Source organism: Lutra lutra, chromosome 2 (assembly GCF_902655055.1).
Source record: "Lutra lutra chromosome 2, mLutLut1.2, whole genome shotgun sequence".
In the NCBI taxonomy this organism is placed as follows: domain Eukaryota; kingdom Metazoa; phylum Chordata; class Mammalia; order Carnivora; family Mustelidae; genus Lutra; species Lutra lutra.
This window is the reverse complement of record NC_062279.1, coordinates 114,507,197-114,527,550: the sequence shown is the minus strand read 5'-3', so window position 1 is coordinate 114,527,550 and position 20,354 is coordinate 114,507,197. Positions and strand designations below refer to the sequence as shown.

The following is a 20,354-nucleotide window of genomic DNA, read 5'->3' as shown; positions in this document are numbered from 1 at the left end:
ACTTCCTAAAAATGCTAAAGAAATGCTTCTGAACTAGTGAAATATTTGTCCTCAGTAGGTCTAATGTTTATATGATCCCTTTGCACATTCTGTTTGAATGGGAAGGGTGCCACTGAGAATAAAATCCAAAGATCAAACTTTCTGTGTTCCATGAGTAACAACTACTCAGGGAGAACAGAGAAGCATTTAGCATGCTTTGTTCAAACCAGAAGATCCTAGCTGATGCTGCCTCCCCAGATTAGGAAAGCAGCTGGGGAAACTTATAAAATAAAGCTAAAATATCAGCCCTGGCTGGAAGCCAAGACAGAGAAGCTGTGCACCCAGAAGGCTAATTCTTTCTGGGCTAAATTCATTGATAATGCATTATGTTTAAAGTCTAACCTGAAGTGTAACTTTTTTTCTCTAGTTCAAACCATGGGACATTCAAGAACAAATATACCTTTTGACTAGAGTAAATTTTAAAGTAATGAAGGTTTCTCCTGTATAAAGTTTGCTGTAACAAAAATGTAAACAAATATAGCAGAAATTCCTATGAAATGCAGTTTATACTTAAGATCATAAAAAGAAATAAAGATGAGATGTATCATCTAACCATTATCTTGGTGATGGCAGAGTGATCATAGATGCCACCTATGGATGGCATGTCCAAAGGAAGAAATGGGAAGGTTTTATGAAAGTAACTCAGTAAAATTTACAGTAGAATTAGACATACTAAAACAGTTGTAGCATATATCTTATGGAGCTAAAGAACAAAAGAGAAAGTTAACTCTCAACCATTATGTACTCCAAATAAGTAGGAAAAAGGGGAACCATGTTGTCTGTTGATTTATTTTAAGTTTATGAAGTGAGAGAAATGGGTCAGGTGTCAGACTTAATGCTACTGCCTTCAGCCATCGTTGAATAACATTTAGCCAACGTTTTCTTTAACACATCAGGAAACTTTCACCTATGCTGTTACAGAGAGTGTTAAATGCACTTTTTTTAAAGTTATTTCAGCAAGGCTCAGAAGTTAGAGGTGTCAATTGCAATGCAGAACTTTTTTAAAAACAATCCTATTTCCAAGCTTCTTTTATCTTAATTTTCTAAGGAATGCTATCACATCCTAGAGTTGACAAATCTAGTTTCTTTTAGAATAGTATTAAATTGATAACAGATTTTTCCAAAGCCCAAAATAGTCTGGTAATGAAATCCAAACCCATCAATGGCTTTGTACATTTCAAAACAGATGTGAATAGTGAGGCACCTGACTGCCCAGTTAGTAGAACATATAACTCTTGATTTTGGAGTTGTAAGTTTGAGCCCCAGGTTGAGTGTAGAGATTACTTAAAAATAAAATCCTTAAAAAATGTGAATAGTAACACTCTCCATTCCTACTGATGTAAATGTTTTCCTTAATGTACTAATTTCCTTTCCCTTCTTATAATTTGTTTATATTCATGACTATCCATATAATTCAGGCCGTGGAAAATATTATAACAAAACAACCTGAATGTAATAAACGAAATGTTCCCTTTCAAGTGACACATTAAGGAAATGTGCATGTATAGCCTACTTCAGAAATATTTTTTCAAGAGATATACTTAAGAATACTTCATTAACACTAAATGATAATCATAATTAATTAATTAGAACTAAGGAAATATGTGAGAAGAAAATAAAGGTTAAAAAGATTATGTTTGAATGCTTGAGAACTTAATTTGATGATGTTCTCAGGGTATCTTAAAAAACAAAAGTGATAACTTCATTAAGTTGCAGAATTGAGACTTCTGTATCACTCTCATTTTTTACACTTCTTTGAAATTATTGTTTTAAATATTTGAAGTGCTCAATAAAAAGGCAACTTTTTTTCAAAGATTTTATTTATTTATTTGATAGAGAGAGACAGCAAGAAAGGTAACACAGGGTGGGGGGGTATAGTGGGAGAGGGAGAAGCAGGCTCCCTGCTGTGCAGGGAGCCGGAGGCAGGGCTCGATCCCAGGACCCTGGGATCATGATCTGATCCAAAGGCAGACACTTAAGGACTGAGCCACCCAGGTGCCCCAAGAGGAAACTTTTAATAAGCTAACACACACACACACACACATGCACAAACATTTCTTTTTTTTTTTCCTCCAAATTAAAAGACAGTGCCCTTTCAGACATTCTATCATTAGGTGAACTTGTGTTGTGTCTTATTTAAAATAGTTAACCTCCATATTACAAGACTTTAATGGAATTTGTCTTCATACCTTGTGGAAGCTGAAAGTCAGTTGGCCAGGTTCAGTATGTTCAAGCAGAAAGTAAATGTAGATACACTTCTTTAATCACTGTTCATCTGTTCCTTTCCTCTTTTCTTTCTTTTTCTCCTTTTTCTTTTTTCTCTTTCCTTTCTATTTCCTCCTTTCCTCTTTCTCTTCATTTTCTTCTCCCTCCCTTTTCCCTTATTTATTTCCCCCCTTCCTATCTCCCTGACTTCCTTCCTTCCTTTCTGTCTTCCTTCCCTCATACTTTCCTTTCTTCTCTTTATTTTCTGTTCATTTTGGCCACATCAGCTTCAAAGCTCTCTTGCAAAATCCAGGAGTAAACCACTCATGTTTAGCATAGTAGTGATTATTTATCTAATGGCCCAGTTTGAACATGGCAGTGGGTGGGAAAAATGCACATAAAAAGTGGCTAAACTACACTGAATAATAAAAGAAAGGTAAGATGGGATGGGAAATTCATGTCAAAGAAGTAATGATGTCAACCTTAAAATATTAGCTGTTCTCCCACCTATGAATTTCCATTTAATTTACTAAATTCTTTAAGTAGAATCCCTTTTCTTCTTTTCTATATACTTCCCTTTCATTGGCAGTGGAATCTTTCTCATGCAGCAAATGCAGCTTAGTGGCAAAAATAAAATAATAATACATGTAAATAATCCTTATACTGATATTTTAAATCCCCACAAATCATTTTTATATTTAGTAGTTTAAACATAGTAGCATTTATATGCAGCCCAAAGGCTGACTGCTATACTAATGGAAGAAGGAGAGAGAAGGGAAAGCTATTTTGCACATTAACATGCTTTGGCTTGACTCCATTCCTTAATCAGAAATTCAGTTGTAGACTGCTGATCCACAGAATTTGTCATATTTCATCAGACATCTCAAAAGAGTTCTTCTTAAGGTACTGAATAGTCTTTCACACCTACGTAAAAATCACTTAAACCTCAGGAATAAATATAGCTGCACTAAGGATTAATACCAGGAAAGGAAACAGATGCAGAGATGCATATGCTCTTGTGAACACATATAAAAGTCCTAATTCTGTTCATTACTCTAAAGTGCAAATGAGTAATGAGAATTAAAATTTAGTTATTTTTGTTTCCCTATCAGTCTTTCTGTAATAGTTATATCAATCCAACTGATACACATACTATAAAAGGTAAAATAAAACACAGGCAAACATTTAAAAATCTTAAGTATTATGGTTCCTGATATCTCAGTTTGAAAATCTGCTTTCCTTGGAATAGAGCATTTTCTTAATAACCACAAAAATGATGCTCAAATTGGTCAATCGAGGTTGAACTCAATTTAGTACTTAAGTTACTCTATTTTTCCACCTGGACATATTTTTCACTTTAAATAGAGAAAATGGCTTTTCACGTTTGTTCAATAATGTCTATAGTGATAATGATAAAATTATCTATCATTTTAAGTATGTGCCAGCCACCATTCAAGATATTAGTGTGAAGAAAATATCTCTCAGGAGGCTTGTGTTGCGGGGGAGGGAGAGAAGCAGTAAACAAATAAAGACACTATGATAGGGCTGTAAGTACTTTGAAGATGAATAGATCAAGGTGGTGGGTTAAAGGGTGTTAGTGAAAGCCGTAAGAGCTGATCAGTAAATATCTTTCCGAAAAACTGACACTCAGAAAACCTATTTAAAAGTTATATGCCAAACCGAGAATATTGCTTCAATCTTGTAGAAAAATGTGACAAAGAGCAACAACTTACTATAATATGATAGCTGACAAGCTGAATTTTTATTCCGCCAATTGATTATTATCTTCAATTCTGTGAAATTGTTTGGTAAAGTTTAGGATATGCCACACGGTTTAATGTTGCTTTCTCTGTAAAGCAGAAAGACCATCAGTTTTAGAAAATGTAATTCTCAACTTTGCTTCTACTCTTTACATTTTTAAGGTATTTAAAAAGTAGTGAGTAAATATTTCAAATTGTTGTATCTTTCCCTACAGCTTGAAAGTCAATGCTATTATTGAGACTTATGTAGCAGAACTAGTCCCCTGTCTCATTCTCACAAATCAGTGGGTATAAGAAACAGTATTCCAAAGATCACTCAGTTGGCTGGAGTAATAGACTTACATTGCTATTACAGAGGGATAAATGTAATTTTTGAATTTTTTAAAAAAAATTCACCAATTACAAAAGGATTTCAAACTCAATAAGCACCAAAAATATGATAAGGCTAATACAGTATTAATGAAACTTAAAATGAATTAATGAAATCAAAGCACCAAAGTCAAGGAAACAATGATCAGTAATCTTCCTTGGCAGAGGTCTGACATCATGTGGCCTATTTGCCAATGTCAGGTTCCTACCATCTCATATTAGAAGCAGTCTTCCCTGACCTTCTTCCTCCATGGTAGATCATTGTTTCTGCTCCTCTCTCACAGTTCTATTATGGTACCTATTGCCTTAAGGTATAAATACTGTATATGTATCAGTGCCCCCACTTAACAAAATATTCCGATAGCAGGACTGCTTAGGGAGATCTTCACCTACAGGCAAATAGCAAGCATTTGATAAATGTAAAATGTGAGGCACGTTCTATGAGCAACAGTTGAGGAAACAGTTTTTAAAGAAAAAAAAAAGGACTGTTGAAGAATAGTATAATCACTTTTACATGTTGCAGAAGGGTTTTTTTTTTTTTTAATGAAAGTGGACTTTGTTTTATATTATATGACACCAGAGGACTAATATATGAAAGATATTGGGAGGCTGTTTCTATGCAAAATCAGGAAGAACAACACATCCTAAAATCAGTGAGATTCTAGTCAATCAAAACAACCACCACAGGTTGGAGTGCTGCTTATCCAGAAGACTTCTCTAGAAGGTATTTCTTCCTTAGCAGGACATGGTTGGTGAGGTTTCTTTTTCATTATGTAACTATAAAGGAGTGTGGATGAAGATTTTACAGTGATCATGCTACCCACCTAAAAACAAGCTCTAGGAGTTGGTTCAAAGATTGGTCAACAAATTTCAAGTAAATAACAATCGAGTAAAATTACATATCAGGAATGTATTTCTCAGGACATGTTCTAGAATGCAAAAGCAACTTCACAAAAGGGTAATTTTACAAAGTGTATAATCTGTTGAAGATAATAAAATAATAATTAAGTGAAGGATTGATTTTTAAAAATTTAAATATATTAGTTTGGTTCCTTTTTTGAGCCAGTCCAAGAAAGAAAATTTCTACAGATTAGATGCATGAATAAGAGAGATACTTCTAGCCTCTATGAACTTTTTTTTTAAAGATTTTATTTATTTATTAGAGAGAGAGAGAGAGATCACAAGTAGGCAGAGAGGCATGCAGAGAGAGAGGAAGGGAAGCAGGCTCCCTGCTGAGCAGAGAGTCCGATGTGGGGCTCGATCCCAGGACTCTGGTATCATGACCTGAGCCGAAGGCAGAGGCTTTAACCCACTGAGCCACCCAGGTGCCCCTCTATGAACTTTTAAATGATAAAGAATATAGAGATTGTTGGGCTGAGTTGCGAAGTTTAAGCTCTATTAGAGAAGAATTGCAGTCATGTAAACAAATGTGAATTGATACAAAGATGAGTTAGCATTATGACATAATAGAAGGCAAGAGGTAATGTTGAATTCCACCAAAGTTGGATTCTAATTCTAGCTTTGCCCTCATGTGTAGTATAACCTTGAAAAATCTTATTAACTCTTCTGTGCCTCAGATTCATGATCTGTGAATGGAGATAATAATACCTACTTCATAGAACTGCTGGAAAAGCTAAATGTGATAATAAATATGAAGTTCCTAGGACGAAGTTGGAAACATGAGAGGTGTTAAATTAATGGAATTAAGTATTAATTACATGCATCAGTACTCTGACTTTGGCCTGCAAGGTAACATTTTGTACTGATTTAAAGCAACCCCTAGTGTAAGTATTGACTATTTTCAATCCCCTTCACTTGTAGGTAATGATCTAAATCACGTTTTTGCACTGTCTTTCCTGTATTTTTATTATATATGAATATTAACAATATTAAATGAAAGTTAAAGGATCAGAGATCATTGACTAACATTTTAATCTGACTCATCAGATTTTCAAAATATAACTCACATTCAAATATCTTGAGGAAAACAGACCATAAACTAGAGGAAAATACCATCAGGAAAAAAAGTGCTAAATAGTTTATCTTAATTTTCTGGCATGCTGGTATAAGGAAAAACATGGGTTTAGAAGAAGACAAGAAGGCAAAGATTCAGAAACTGAAGCTGGATAAAATTAAAACAAATACAAATGTTACTTAGTTTGCAATTTTATCTAGTAAAAGAGTAAAAAATATTTCAGGTGGTGTCTATATTGATATATTTTCTAGAACTATTACAAAAGTTACTTATGAATGTTTTAAAAGAATGCTAGGCACTGAACCAAAATAATTCACTTAGGATGCCTCTTTGGTAGAAAATACTGGGGGTTATAAAATGTAAAACATTTTGTTGACCTTCAAGATATCTCTGGGGAAAAAAAGGAATAGGGAAAATGAAAAAAAAATGGTTTTGTTTTACATATGGAAACTGTGCAAACATGCAGAAACTATGCTGCTACAAAATTGTATGCAATTGTTTACTTCAAATTTCTTTTTTTTTTTTTACTTCAAATTTCTTGAACAGTTTTCTGACCAAGAGCTTGTGCAAGTTGTAGGTGGACAGAATATTCATTCTAGAGGCTTCTCCACACCTCTTGCACTCACACAAGAAGAAACACAGGCAAGCTTGTTAACTACTACCTCATTCCCACTAATGGCAAAAATTGCTTCCACAGAAGCCTCTGGACAATAGATTTAACTTCTCCAAATTACTAATGTTGACTCAGACTGAGAGTAAAAACGATACAAAATATATTTTAAGTTTTGCCCCAAATGTGTTAGTGCCTTAAATTGACCTTAAATTTTCCATATGTAAAACCAGACCACTCCTCCTATTCTTTTTTCCCCAAGATATTTTGAAGATCAACAAAATGTTTTATATTTCAAATTCTTGCAGTATTTTCTATCAAATAGGCTTGCTAAGTGAATTATTTTGGTACAGTGCCTAGCATCGTTTTAAAGCATTCATAAGTAACATTTGTAATAATTCTAGATTCCAGTCATCAAGTATTAAAATAGGAGCATCTCGAGAAACATTGCCTCTGACAAGTAACAGAATGCTTGAAATCACTCCAAGTCTCTCCCCATAATTTTTTATTATGCTTTTTCCCAAACTTTCAGAACTGTGCATCCTGGATTAGTTTTGAGTGGGAGGAGGAAATTCTATATGGGATATATTTACATGTGACCACCCATTTTATTTCTGGTTGATGGCCAAGCTAGTGTTTTATTCTGCAGTACCTAAAAGTTAAAAGAACATAAAATATGAAGCAATTAGATTAAAAAACAACAAGCACAGATTATCAGTGAAATTGAATGGAGCATGTATCCCTTTGGTAAAGAATTATCTGACTGCTTTGTGCTGTGTAAAATTATGAATGTTCTGAAATAAGAGAAATATGTAAAAGATGGAAATCGTAACTAAAAGATTTATAAAATCTACAGTTATGAGATTAAATCACCAAAAGAAAATGAACAGTATTTCCATTTCGGTAGAGTTCTTTATGAGTCTTGTGCATGGCAATGAAATTCTACTTCTTGATATTTAGGGGTTCCAATGCAGAATGGTGGCAATGGAGGAGGTCTAGAATCAATCAGAAAATGTGGGTTCACTTAGCCATGTGAAGTTATACAAGTTTTGTCTTCTATGTATTAAATTTTCCATTTATTCATTCCTTGAGTTATTTGAATAATAATTTGATAATTGGTAATTATATCTATTAATATATAAGGTATATATATATATAAAATAAAGGGGTCCTAGTTGAAAAGGGTTTATTATTATAACAAGAAGCTCAAAGTCAGTAGTATATGGTTTACACAGTAATATCCTGATAGTGAGATAACATAATGGAAAAAACAATCCTTACTAGATCTTCCTATAAACTAGATAAGAGACAACAGTTATACTGCCCCAAACCAATCTAAATTTTCTCCAGGCATTTATGTATTAACTTGACTGCATTAGGGGTTTCTAGGTAAGAAAGTTGGTGGTAGAGAAATGAAGGTTGCGATAAATGAATTTTAAGAGGTAATAATCTTTTGTTCTTTCTGATGCAGACAAATTCTATGATAGTGACCAAGTGATAGCTTACCTAAATTCAGTAAAAGAATAATTAAAACATCAAAAGTATGTCTTCTAAGAGATGCTAGACATTAATGTAACTTGTGAATGTAAGTGTTGTACTGTTAGTAACATATTCTAGTCACAGAGATGATTAATATATTTCTTATAATTTATAGTTTAATAAATTCTGATTCCTTGAAGTTAAGCTTCCATGTTAAATATTAGGCAAAATTATTTTTCTTTTTCTGCTACTCAGTAATAGGTCAAGAAATACATTTCCACATTGTATTTTCATTCATTCATCAATATACCTTGGAGTTTCCTTGCCTATAAGAACATGAGGGCTAAGTGAACATTTTATGTTTCATGGATAACTTCTTCCTTGATTGTCTTCTGAGACAATTAACAAGGATGCAGAACCATACTAAATATACTAATGTTTTTTTAAAAAGGATTATTGAACTAAACCAAAGCAATTACCAGTCAATAGCAATCATTTTATTGCTGTTGGCTGTAAGTTGATTTAACTAAAATGTATAGAGAAAAGCATAGAAAAAGAACAATGCATTGGGATTCTAAGGGCAAAATTGGTCACCACTCCTCTGCTCTGATCCTGGATCTTGGTTTTCTCTTCTCTTTCAAGTCTCTCTTTCCTCCTCAAAATCCAACTATCTCATCCATCAGTGATTAGAACAATTGACTTCCCTCTTTATATCCTCTCCTAATGAGTAAAGAATCCACAGGACTCTTTCTTTTCTCTGAAATCTTGTAGCATATCCTTAGAGTTCTTTCTTTGCTGATAAGCAGGTAGTCCTCATGACATCAAGTTTGTGCTCCTATGAACTCTCTCACTTTTTTTTTTCTTTTTATTTTCAGGTTTTCTGAACTTGTTCACCACCTACTACCTTCTCAACTCACTTTAATCTTTTACTTGACATCATTACACCAATGGGCATTTGCTAAGGTCACCAAAACCAAGGTTAATTTTCAGTATATTTCTTGACTTAAAATAGCATTCAGTTCTTGCTCAGAAGTATTTGTGTACCTTTGCTTATAGCTTCCATGGCTCTCTTCCACTAACCACACTTCATTCAGTTTAAAGTTTTAATGGTATACCTCTATCAATGTACTGTACACACTGTTCCTTAGCTTTCTCACTTGACATTATAGCTTTTCTTACTCCTTAATTTATAATTCCAGCACAGAGCTTAAATTCCATTATGATTTATGGCATAGTAGAAGACATTCCTTTTGAATATCTCACAAGTGTTTCAAAAATAATATATTACATTCTACTCCTTTTTCTCTTCTCACACCTTTGCTAGCATATAACTTTGTACTTTCCCTAGTTTGTACATACCATGTTCTATTGTAATTTGTATTCAAGTGTGTCACAGAATGGATTCTCATTGCTTTTAAAGAGCAGAGGTAATGTTTCTCAGTGGATAGTACATCTGGCACTTAGTAAGCATTCAAAAGTACTGAATGAATGACTGAAAGGCTGAAGTCTTGGGCAATTTTTACCCCTCTAGATCCATTCAATCACCAAGTCATGATACTTCTATTTCTTATGTGACAGAATAAAAATAATTCATATGAGAGTATTCACAACCTTGTCCCTCTAACAAATAGTATTAAACTTTTTCCATTTTCCCCCACTAAAGAGAAGGGTATCTTGCTTTTTGACTGTGAGGTTAATTGATAATATAATAGGGTCTTAGAGAGAAAGGATAAGAGGAAAGGAAGGGAAAAAACAGTGAAGCAGGTGGCAGAGATAAAATTTTGTCATGTGAGAATTTCCAGAGTAGCTTTGGGGTATAGGGGAAATGGAGAGTAGAAAAACCAACATTTTAGAAGTGCCATTTTGTTTTATGAATTGGAACTCTTTAGTGTTGTTTAAAAAATGTGGGTAAATAAAAGAATTCCTTTTAAATAAATTATTGTGGCTCTTATTTTGTGCTTCTTAAATGATTCCAACCATGCTACCCACAGTGGCTACAAAATTATAAGAGCTCAAAAGTTATATAAAAACACTGTGAAATTGCTTTTGCTTTAAAAAAATTTAACTTTACTTTTTGGAGTAGTTTTAGGTACCCTCCCCCACATGTGCACATGCTATCCTTCTCCACCACCAATATTCCTTAAAATTGATGAAACTACATTGAAACTTTGTTATCACCCAAAGTCCATAGTTTACATTAGGGTTTACTCTTGACATTATGCATTTTGTAGAGTTTGGCAAATATATAATGAATGTATCCACTGTTTTAGTATCAGAAAGAATAGTTTTATTGCCTTCAGGATCCTCTGTGCTCCACCTATTCATCCCTCCCTCACTCCTCCAACCCCTGACAGCTATGGGTCTTTTTACTGACTGTAGTTTTGCCTTTCCAGATGCTATGTAATTGGAATTATACAGCATGCAACCTTTTCAAATTGGCTTCTTTCATTTGGTTTGATGCCTTCATATATTTTTGTAGCTTGATATCTTTTATCTTTTTAGCCCTAAATAATATTCTATTTTACAGATGTACCAGTTTGTTTATCCATTTACCTACTGAAGGACAACTTGGTTGCTTCCAAGTTTTGGCATTGTGAAGGAAGCCGCTATAAACAGCCTATGTAGGTATTTGTGTGGACATAAGATTTCAACTGTCTTGAGCAAGTAACAAGGAGCTCAATTTCTGGATTGTATAAGACTATGTTTAACTTTGTAAGACACTGTCAAAGTGTCTTACAAAGTAGCTATGCCATTTTGTGTTACTGCCAGCAATGAATAAGAGTTCCCTTTGCTCTACATCCTCCCCAGCATTTGGTATTTTCACTGTTTTGGATTTTAGCTATTCTAAAAGCTAGTAATAAGCATATTATTATTTTAATTCATAATTCTCTAATGACATAGGATGAAGAGCCTCTTTTTACTGCCTATTTGGCATCTGTATATCTTCTTTCATGAGGTATTTGCTCAAATCTTGGGCTCATTTTTTATTCATTTTCTTATTGTTGAGTTTCAAGAGCTCTTTATATGTTTTGAATAAGTTTTTTTTTTATCAGATATTCCTGTTTCAAATATTTTCTTCCAGTATTTAGGCTGTCTTTTTTATTCTCTTAACAGTGTCTCTCACAGAGAAACTTTTACATTTTTATTTTACTGAAGTCAAATTTATCAATTCTCTTTCATGGATTGTGCTTTTGTTGTATCTAAAAAGTCATCACCGTGGGGCGCCTGGGTGGCTCAGTGGGTTAAGCTGCTGCCTTCGGCTCAGGTCATGATCTCAGAGTCCTGGGATCGAGCCCCGCATCGGGCTCTCCGCTCAGCAGGGAGCCTGCTTCCTCCTCTCTCTCTGCCTGCCTCTCTGCCTGCTTGTGATCTCTCTGTCAAATAAATAAAATCTTTAAAAAATAAAAAAATAAAAAAATAAAAAATAAAAAGTCATCACCAAATCCAAGATCATCTAGATTGTCTCGTGTTATCTTCTAAGAGTTTTATAGTTTTTCTGTTTGCTTGTTTTACATTTATGATTTATTTTTAGGTAATTTTTGAGAAGGGGTGAGGTCTGTGCATACATTCCTTTGTTTTGTTTGTTTGTTTGTTTTGGTATGTGGATGTACAGTTGTTTTAGTACCATTTCCTGAAACTATCCTTTCTCTATTAAATTTACTTTGCTCCTTTGTCAAAGATCAGTTGACTATCTTTGTGGAGTTTATTTCTAGGTTCTCTAATCTGTTCCCTTGGTCTGTTTGTATGTTCTTTTGCGAGTACCATACCGTCTTGATTTCTGTAGCTACTAGTGAAATTTGAAGTTTGTTAGTGTCAGTCCTCTTTTGTTCTCCTTTAGTGTTGTGCTAGCTATTCTGAGTCTTGCTCTCCATATAAACTTTGCTTCTTATTTTTAATCTCTATTTTTATTGTCTTAAGTATTTATCTGAACAATTGTAATAAATTCTTTTTTTTTAGAAGATTTATTTATTTTAGAGAAAGAGAACACATATGATTAGGGAAAAGGACAGAGAAAGAAAGAGTCTCAAGCAGACTCCTTTCTGAGCATGGAGCCTGGCTAGGGTCTCGATCCCATGACCCTGCGATCATGACCTGAGCCCAAATCAAGAGTCAGATGCTTAACCAACTGAGCCACCTAGGTGACCCTAATGTAATAAATTCTTAACTGAGTTTATATACTGGCATAAATATTCCATAGACAAGAAAAACAGTGTGACCACATGAAACAGGGAAAAATATTACTGAAGGGATGTCTCTAAGGAGGAGGTGAATAATACACAAGTCAATGGTTGTCATTAGCCAGAATGGATAATTCATCCAGTGGAGAATATCTACTCAAATGAGTGGGTAAGTGTGGTAAAAAGAACTTACAGAAATTATTTTATTCTTGCTATTGTGTTCCCTGTGAAATAAAAAACAAGATCATCAGCTGAGAATGAGGAAAAGAAAAGAAATGTTGGAAGTTTGAAGAGAGAAGAAAAGGGTATTTAATAGTCATCTAGGAGAAGACATAGTTTAGGAACTGAGAAAATACCGAATGGTTGCCAGCAGCATTAAAGACCTATGTGAAGCCTTTGATCATAAGTTTAAGAGGTGAATAGTCTGTTTGGTGAAATTCTATTCAACTTCGGAATTGCAGACACAGATTTAATGGATTGTGGGATTTAACCAGTGTTGTTTAGACAAATGTGCATCATAAAATAAGAAAGGATAAGAAGGTTTGAGAGTATATAAAAAGAAATGAAAATAATGATTGGCTAGGAAATTTAAGCTGGGCAAGAAGAAGTGTAAGACCAAGAGAGAAAGAGAAAGTGAAAGGACCAGGGCTAAAAAATGTTAGGGGTTTGAAATATTGTTGAAGTTGGGGCAGTAGGTGAAGTGAGCTAAAAACATAAGGATTGAGATTAGATAGCAAAATATATAAAATCAATATTATGAATTTGTTACATTAATACAGTTATGTGTTTTAATGAAAAGATCTAGTGTATGACTGAGACTGGATGGCAATTGTAGAAAGAAAGACAAAAGAATTAGAGAGGGACTCAAAAACTGAGAGTATAATGTTGAAAGAATTATCTATATGAATATCTAGTAGTTTTAAAAAGTGAGAGTTATCCAAAAACTAAGATTTTTATAGGATTAAAAGAATCTAACCCAGGCATTAGTTAATAACTGCTTTAAGAAGAGGTAGGGTGGTATAATCCTATTAGATGAAAATTAGAGGTTTTTAATAGAGTAGGAAAAGAGAATAATCTTAAAGTGACAATAAGGAAAATAAGGAACAAACAAGGCATCTAACCAACCTCTTGACCTAATAGTAGGAGAACAAGATGTGAAAATATAACTATCATCAGAGGGCTCTGAGGTCTTCAGGGGAGAGCCAGGTTTCAATTAGGAGTAGGAGATGAAGAAAACTTTCAGAGAAGAGTTTCACTATATTATATATGGAAAGAATTTTGCTAATAATTGACCATGTATTCTGATTAGCACAATGAAAGATTTCAAGAGGTCAAGAAGATTGTGAATGGGATCACAAAAGTATTTTTTTTAATTTAATTTTATTTTTTTCAGTGTTCCAAGATTCATTGTTTATGCACCACACCCAGTGCTCCATGCAATATGTGCCCTCCTTAATACCCACTACCAGACCCTCCCAACCCCCCAATCCCTCCCCTCCAAAGCCCAGTTTGTTTCTCAGTCCCCAGTACCTCATGGCTCATCTCCCCCTCTGATTTCCCCCAACTCACCTCTCCTGTCCTTCACCCAATTTCCTCTGTTTTATTCCTTATGCTCCACATGTAAGTGAAACCATATGATAGTTGACTCTCTCTATTTGACTTATTTCACTCAGTATAATCCCCTCCAGTCCCATCCATGTTGATACATGAAATGAAATATATTCATCCTTTCTGATGTCTTCTTTAGAGAAGTGTCTGTTCATATCTTCTGCCCATTTTTTTATGTGATTATCTGTGTTTTGTGTGTTGAGTTTGAGGAGTTCTTTGTAGATCTTGGATATCAGCCCTTTGTCTGTAGTGTCATTTGTGAATAGCTCTCAGGGTCCTGGGATGGAGGCCTGTATCCAGCTCTCTGCTCTGCAGGGAGCCTGCTTCCTCCTCTCTCTCTCTCTGCCTGCTTCTCTGCCTACTTGTGATCTCTGCCTGTCAAATAAATAAATAAAAATCTTTAAAAAAAAATCCTAGAGGAGAACATAGGCAGTAACCTCTTCGACATTGGCCACAGCCACTTCTTTAAAGACATGTCTCCAAAGGCAACTTCTGGGACTTCATCAAGATCAAAAGCTTCTGCACAGCAAAGGAAACAGTCAACAAAGCAAAGATGTAACCCACGGAATGGGAGAAGCTATTCACAAATGATACTACAGACAAAGGGCTGATATCCAAGACCTACAAAGAACTCCTCAAACTCAACACACAAAAAACAGATAATCACATCAAAAAATGGGCAGAAGACATGAACAGACACTTCTCCAAAGAAGACATACAAATGGCTAACAGACACATGAAAAAATGTTCAACATCATTAGCCATTAGGGAAATTCAAATCAAAACCACACTGAGATACCACCTTATACCAGTTAGAATGGTCAAAATTAATAAGACAAGAAACAACAAGTGTTGGAGAGGATGTGGAGAAAGGGGAACCCTCTTACACTGTTGGTGGGAATGCAAGTTGGTGCAGCCACTTTGGAAAACAGTGTGAAGCTTCCTTAAGAGATTAAAAATAGAGCTACCCTATGGCCCTGCAATTGCACTACTGGTTATTTACCTCAAAGATACAGATGTAGTGAAAAGAAGGGCCATCTGTACCCCATTGTCCATTGCAGCAATGGACACAGTCGCCAAACTGTGGAAAGAGCCAAGATGCCCTTCAACAGACGAATGGATAAAGAAGATATGGTCTATCTATACCATGGAGTACTAAGCCTCCATCAGAAAGGATGAATATATTTCATTTCATGTATCAACATGGATGGGACTGGAGGGGATTATACTGAGTGAAATAAGTCAAGTAGAGAGAGTCAACTATCATATGGTTTCACTTACATGTGGAGCATAAGGAATAACACAGAGGAAATTGGGTGAAGGACAGGAGGGGTGAGTTGGGGGAAATCGGAGGGGGAGATGAACCATGAGGAACTGAGGACCCTGAGAAACAAACTGGGTTTTGGAGGGGAGGGGTTGGGAGTTGGGAGGACTTGGTAGTGGGTATTAAGGAGGGCGCATATTGCATGGAGCACTGGGTGTGGTACATAAGCAATGAATCTTAGAACACAGAAAAAATAAAATTTAAAAAATAAATAAATACATTCCAGTTACTTAACATACAGTGTAATATTAATCTCAATATTACAAATATAGAATAGAATTTAGTGATTCAAGCCAGTGCGTGAAGCAGCAGATCCAGAGATGATTCCCTTTAGGTTAGGCTGTTTTCATCCACAGCCATGTTCCAGAGGCATCAGTAGCAGTGTCTGCCCACATTTCAATACTGGCAATGAAGATTGTGCAATATTTGGTTATAGCCACTTTTTTGAAAAGGACCATAATGATGATGATGATGATGATGATGATGTGTGTGTGTGTGTGTGTGTGTGGCCTTAATCACAGTATAAGCACATCGATGTGACAACCTAATTAAGAACTATTTTTTTGGAGTGCATTTTCAATCACCTTGATGTTTCTATTCCAGTTACAGTTTGTAACATATTACTATCGTATTCAGTACCCATCTATGATATACTCTGTTATACTAGACATGATTTTTTAGTTCCTAAAAGTGCTTTTCTTCAACAAAATTTTAATTACTAGTTTAGGAAAATCAGCTTTGGAAAAAAACCTCAAAACATGTGGAGAAGTAAATTTTATTATACATTTGTAAATAGTACTAAGGATGATTAAGTTGATATTTCAGTGCATGTCCAACTTCCTAATGATCCATTATCTTTTAAATCATCTGCAAAGCAGCTACATATAAGAAGGTATTTTTATACATTCTCAGGTAAACAATAAATCATAATGGAAGCACATAATGTTACAATTCTAAGATGTAACTGTGAGCAGTAGAAATTAGTGTCTAGAAATCTTTGCTATTATGTCATAATTCCATTCTAAACAGAAATTGTAATCACAATTTTAAGTTATTTGAATGTAGTTCTTATTTTTTATATTTCCACATCAGAACTGAGAACTTAGAGTAAACTGAGAGACAACCTAAATCATTGTGCACACTTTTCTCTTTTGTATATAAGTTTGTTTATTATTCATTTTAGGTTATTTCTTTGCCCTTAAGATATGAAAAAGGACTAATCATTTAAGAAGATTCAAATTTTTAGAAATCATGTGTTTTGGGGGCAAATAAAATTAATGTGCAAATGTGTTTAGATAATAGAGAAATGTGAAACTCTCTATCACCCTTTTAAAAAAAATTTTTATTAAGAAATAAAATACATTTCAGAGAAAATAATTTGGAAACAATATATGGCAAAGCTGGTTTTATACAGCTTTGAATTACAGATATTATTCTTCTATTTCCTTAAAAAAAGATTTAGATCTTAAAAGTTCACCAGATCTAGCAAGATATCAAGCAGAAGTGATAATTCATTTATTCCTTTCTTGGGTTCTTGGGTACAGCAGAAAAAAGAAACAGAAGATGAAGAAGAAGTAATGATGATGATGATACTGATTTCAATAAAAAAATTAGAATTCAGAAACAGGATCTTACAAGCAATATAATATCGGTTGTTTATTACAAATCTAAAGAAGAGAATTGACTAAATGTATTTGACGTAAAATTGTGACGTAATTGATGTTTTAATATTAGGAATAACTGATATTTCTCTGATGTCAACAGTAGGGTGTTTGTCTTGAGAGCAAAGCTGCCTATGAGCTCCGTATTAATCTAGTTATCACTTTCTATTTTTTTGATAAAATGTCAAGGGAGAGCTGGTGCAGTCTAGTTTTGTAATAAAAGCAAGAGCATATCGCCCTCTGGTGTTGAAAAAGCTAGAAGAGCCAAAGATTGTTTAGAAATCCAGAAATAATGCATTTAAAAAACAAACATCTAATTTCCTCTTTTCAAATAAATGATATGTACCAATATATAGGTTAAAATTTTGAATCCTAAAAAACAAATGTCAAGTATGATTTATTAATCCATTTTTGCGGGCTGTGTTATTAAAAGATGTTGACTGGATTGAGAACTTATTATTTCTTTTTAATATATTACTTTTTTTGTAATTTTAATCATATTTTTATTATAGTTTTGGGTGTGCATTTTAAAACTTTAGGAAAGATGTTAGTTTTAATACTCTCTCTCTTAACATTTTTTATTACTTTGGCTTATTTTATAAAAATTAGCTATACATACTCTTTCAATTGTTAAAAAAAAGTAAAGAATACAGCTCTGTAGCCTGAATCACTCATTTGGCAGAGGTGACATTATGGGTTCTTTGTAGCCAGATTCTGTACCTAGTGAAAAAAAATGTTTTTTTTTCCATTCTCTGAAATGCAAGATCAAGGATTGAATGTAACGTCCATGAAGAAAAATCTTCTAGAAAATAACGTTAGTACAAATTTAATGATTGAAGTTTAAAAAGCAGCATATTTATCATTGTATTAACAAAATGATAGACTGAGATAAAGTAAATTCTGGGGGACAACATGCAAATATTAATATAATCCAAATATCTCCAGAACACCACTGTGTGTGGGTACAAATGGGCTCAATGGTAACAATAGCCCACATATTATTGGCTGTCTTGTCACAAAGTCATTTCAGTGCCCTTCAAGGTCTCATCTGTGATTGCCAATTGGTAGGTTCATCTTGGCTTTGTGGCCTGTCATCAGTCTCCCTATCCAGAAATCAGTGGATGTGTCTTAGCAAGGCCACTGCTATAGGCACCCACCATGGAAACACTATTGTACATGCAGAGCTGCAGCTTCCTATACCCCTGTGTTCTGTGTGCACTAGGGTCATGAACACATTCTGCAAATCAACTGAGGCAAATGTTTGAAAGTATGCTTGTTACTCCCTGAAGATTCAAGTTGATCAGAGATGCCAGGACCTATCTCAGGGGTATATGAAACTTTGACTTTTGAGGATCTACCACTCTTTTTACTCTGAGTATTTTATTTTCCTTTTAGTAACAGAAAAATATGAATTTTGTATTTTTAAAGAAATATTCAAACTTGGGCTTATCAGAAATAATTGATGCATCATTTGAAGATAATTTGGTTGTAAGTTATTTTCCAGTTTTTAAAACTTTAGATTTGAATTCTGAGCTAGTTGTTCCAAAGGACTATTACAAATATGAAATATCAATTTAAGTTATGATTATGACTATTGATTGAGTTATGATTATTAAAATTCTACTATGTATCTAATTTTGTATGTTATGTTTGAGGGTAGGGAGAGGAGCCTAGTGTGAAAAGAAACAATATACAGACTAATCTATTGAAAATTTACCCACAATCATTTTGGAAAGAAACATGAATCGGTTAAATAAAAATGTAAATTTATGATAAAAAAGATATGGAGAACATGCTCTTCTAATATTTAGAAGAAAAATATTACCAGGGACCAGCATAAACAGGGAAGGCTTATCATTCACCAAATTAATGAAATTTAGAATTTAAAGCAAACTTAATGTTTGCACACTCACCCCCTTTTAAAATTTTCTACTTAGATTTTTTGGTAAATATTTTTATAAAGATAGTACATTTTTTAACTAAGTACCTTGTTCTTATAAAAAAATTCAAATGATATAGAAAAGTATGAGATAGAGATTATCAATCCTTCGATGAGCATCCGTTTTCATCTCCCTTGATGAATGGGTAATGAAAAGAGAAATGGTAATGGAACAGGTAATGAAAATAGAAAAATATCGAAAGGTAAGCATTTCTAAATTAGGTTTCTTTAATTTTGTAATGAAGAAGATGAAGCTGAGATTTGTTCTTCTACCTTACAATTTCATGGAGAAAATTTCATTGAGCTGTATCTTAGGGGTATAGAATGAAGGTGAATATATGTCAGATGTGAGTAAATTGATTTGGCTTGATTATTTTGTGCATGTGACAAATACTCTTTGCTTGACCAACTTTAGTCAGTCTCCTGCACCTTTTTCTGGGATGATCTATGCACTTCCTTATAAAATCTAGTTTTACAAGAAGTCAACTCAGTTTTACCATCAATTTCTCCCATCTTCAATATCTGATCACATTTGGTATTTGATCAGATACCTTTGTTATTTGATCAGATGACTCATCCTCCACCATGCTTTAAATGATATCTGAACACCCTAGCCTATCTTAAGCAAGAATCCTTTTAGGTGGGGTTTAGCCAGAACCACCCCCAACCCCTGATGTTTTCTCTTAATTTTCAATCCACTGACCTCTACCTTGTTCCTTGACTATAAATCCCCTCTTATCCATGCTGTATGAGTTGAGCCCAATTACTTTAGCCCACTGTGAAACTCCATGGCAGTCATCCCTATTACCTATCCCAATAGTCCTGAATAAAATTGGCCTTCCCTTTTAACAAGTGTCATTGACTATTTTTGTCTTTAGTATATGGCATACAGAGTGATCTACAAAGTGGTATAGATTCCTGTGACTGAATAATCAGTCCCTGGTCTTATGGAAAATCAATGATAATTAAAATATCCTGTGATAGAGGCTGTACAAGGGGAGCACAATGGAGATATACCCATCTAAACTAGCTTTTGCAAGGTCAGGAGTGATTTTTCTTGAAATGATTTTCTCTAACTTAAATTTCTCAAGATGAATAAGAGCTGATCGGACTTAGCAATAGCGGAGCAACTTTGGTCAATCCAGAACTGCAAATTATTCAACATGTAAAGTGTGGGTTTGACAAGATAAAAAAAATATTTGCAAGA

At 34.1% G+C, this 20,354-nt stretch overlaps 1 protein-coding gene across 1 annotated transcript in view; it reads left to right on the top strand.

Moving 5' to 3' along the window:
• The first annotated feature begins 5,945 nt into the window (after positions 1 to 5,945).
• LOC125094280 (bifunctional heparan sulfate N-deacetylase/N-sulfotransferase 4) overlaps positions 5,946 to 20,354 on the top strand; it is a 265,257-nt gene continuing 250,848 nt past the window's right edge. Inside the window, exon 1 of the mRNA XM_047719926.1 lies at positions 5,946 to 6,059. The gene's annotated coding sequence lies outside the window, so the exon portion shown is untranslated. The remainder of the gene's footprint in view (positions 6,060 to 20,354) is intronic.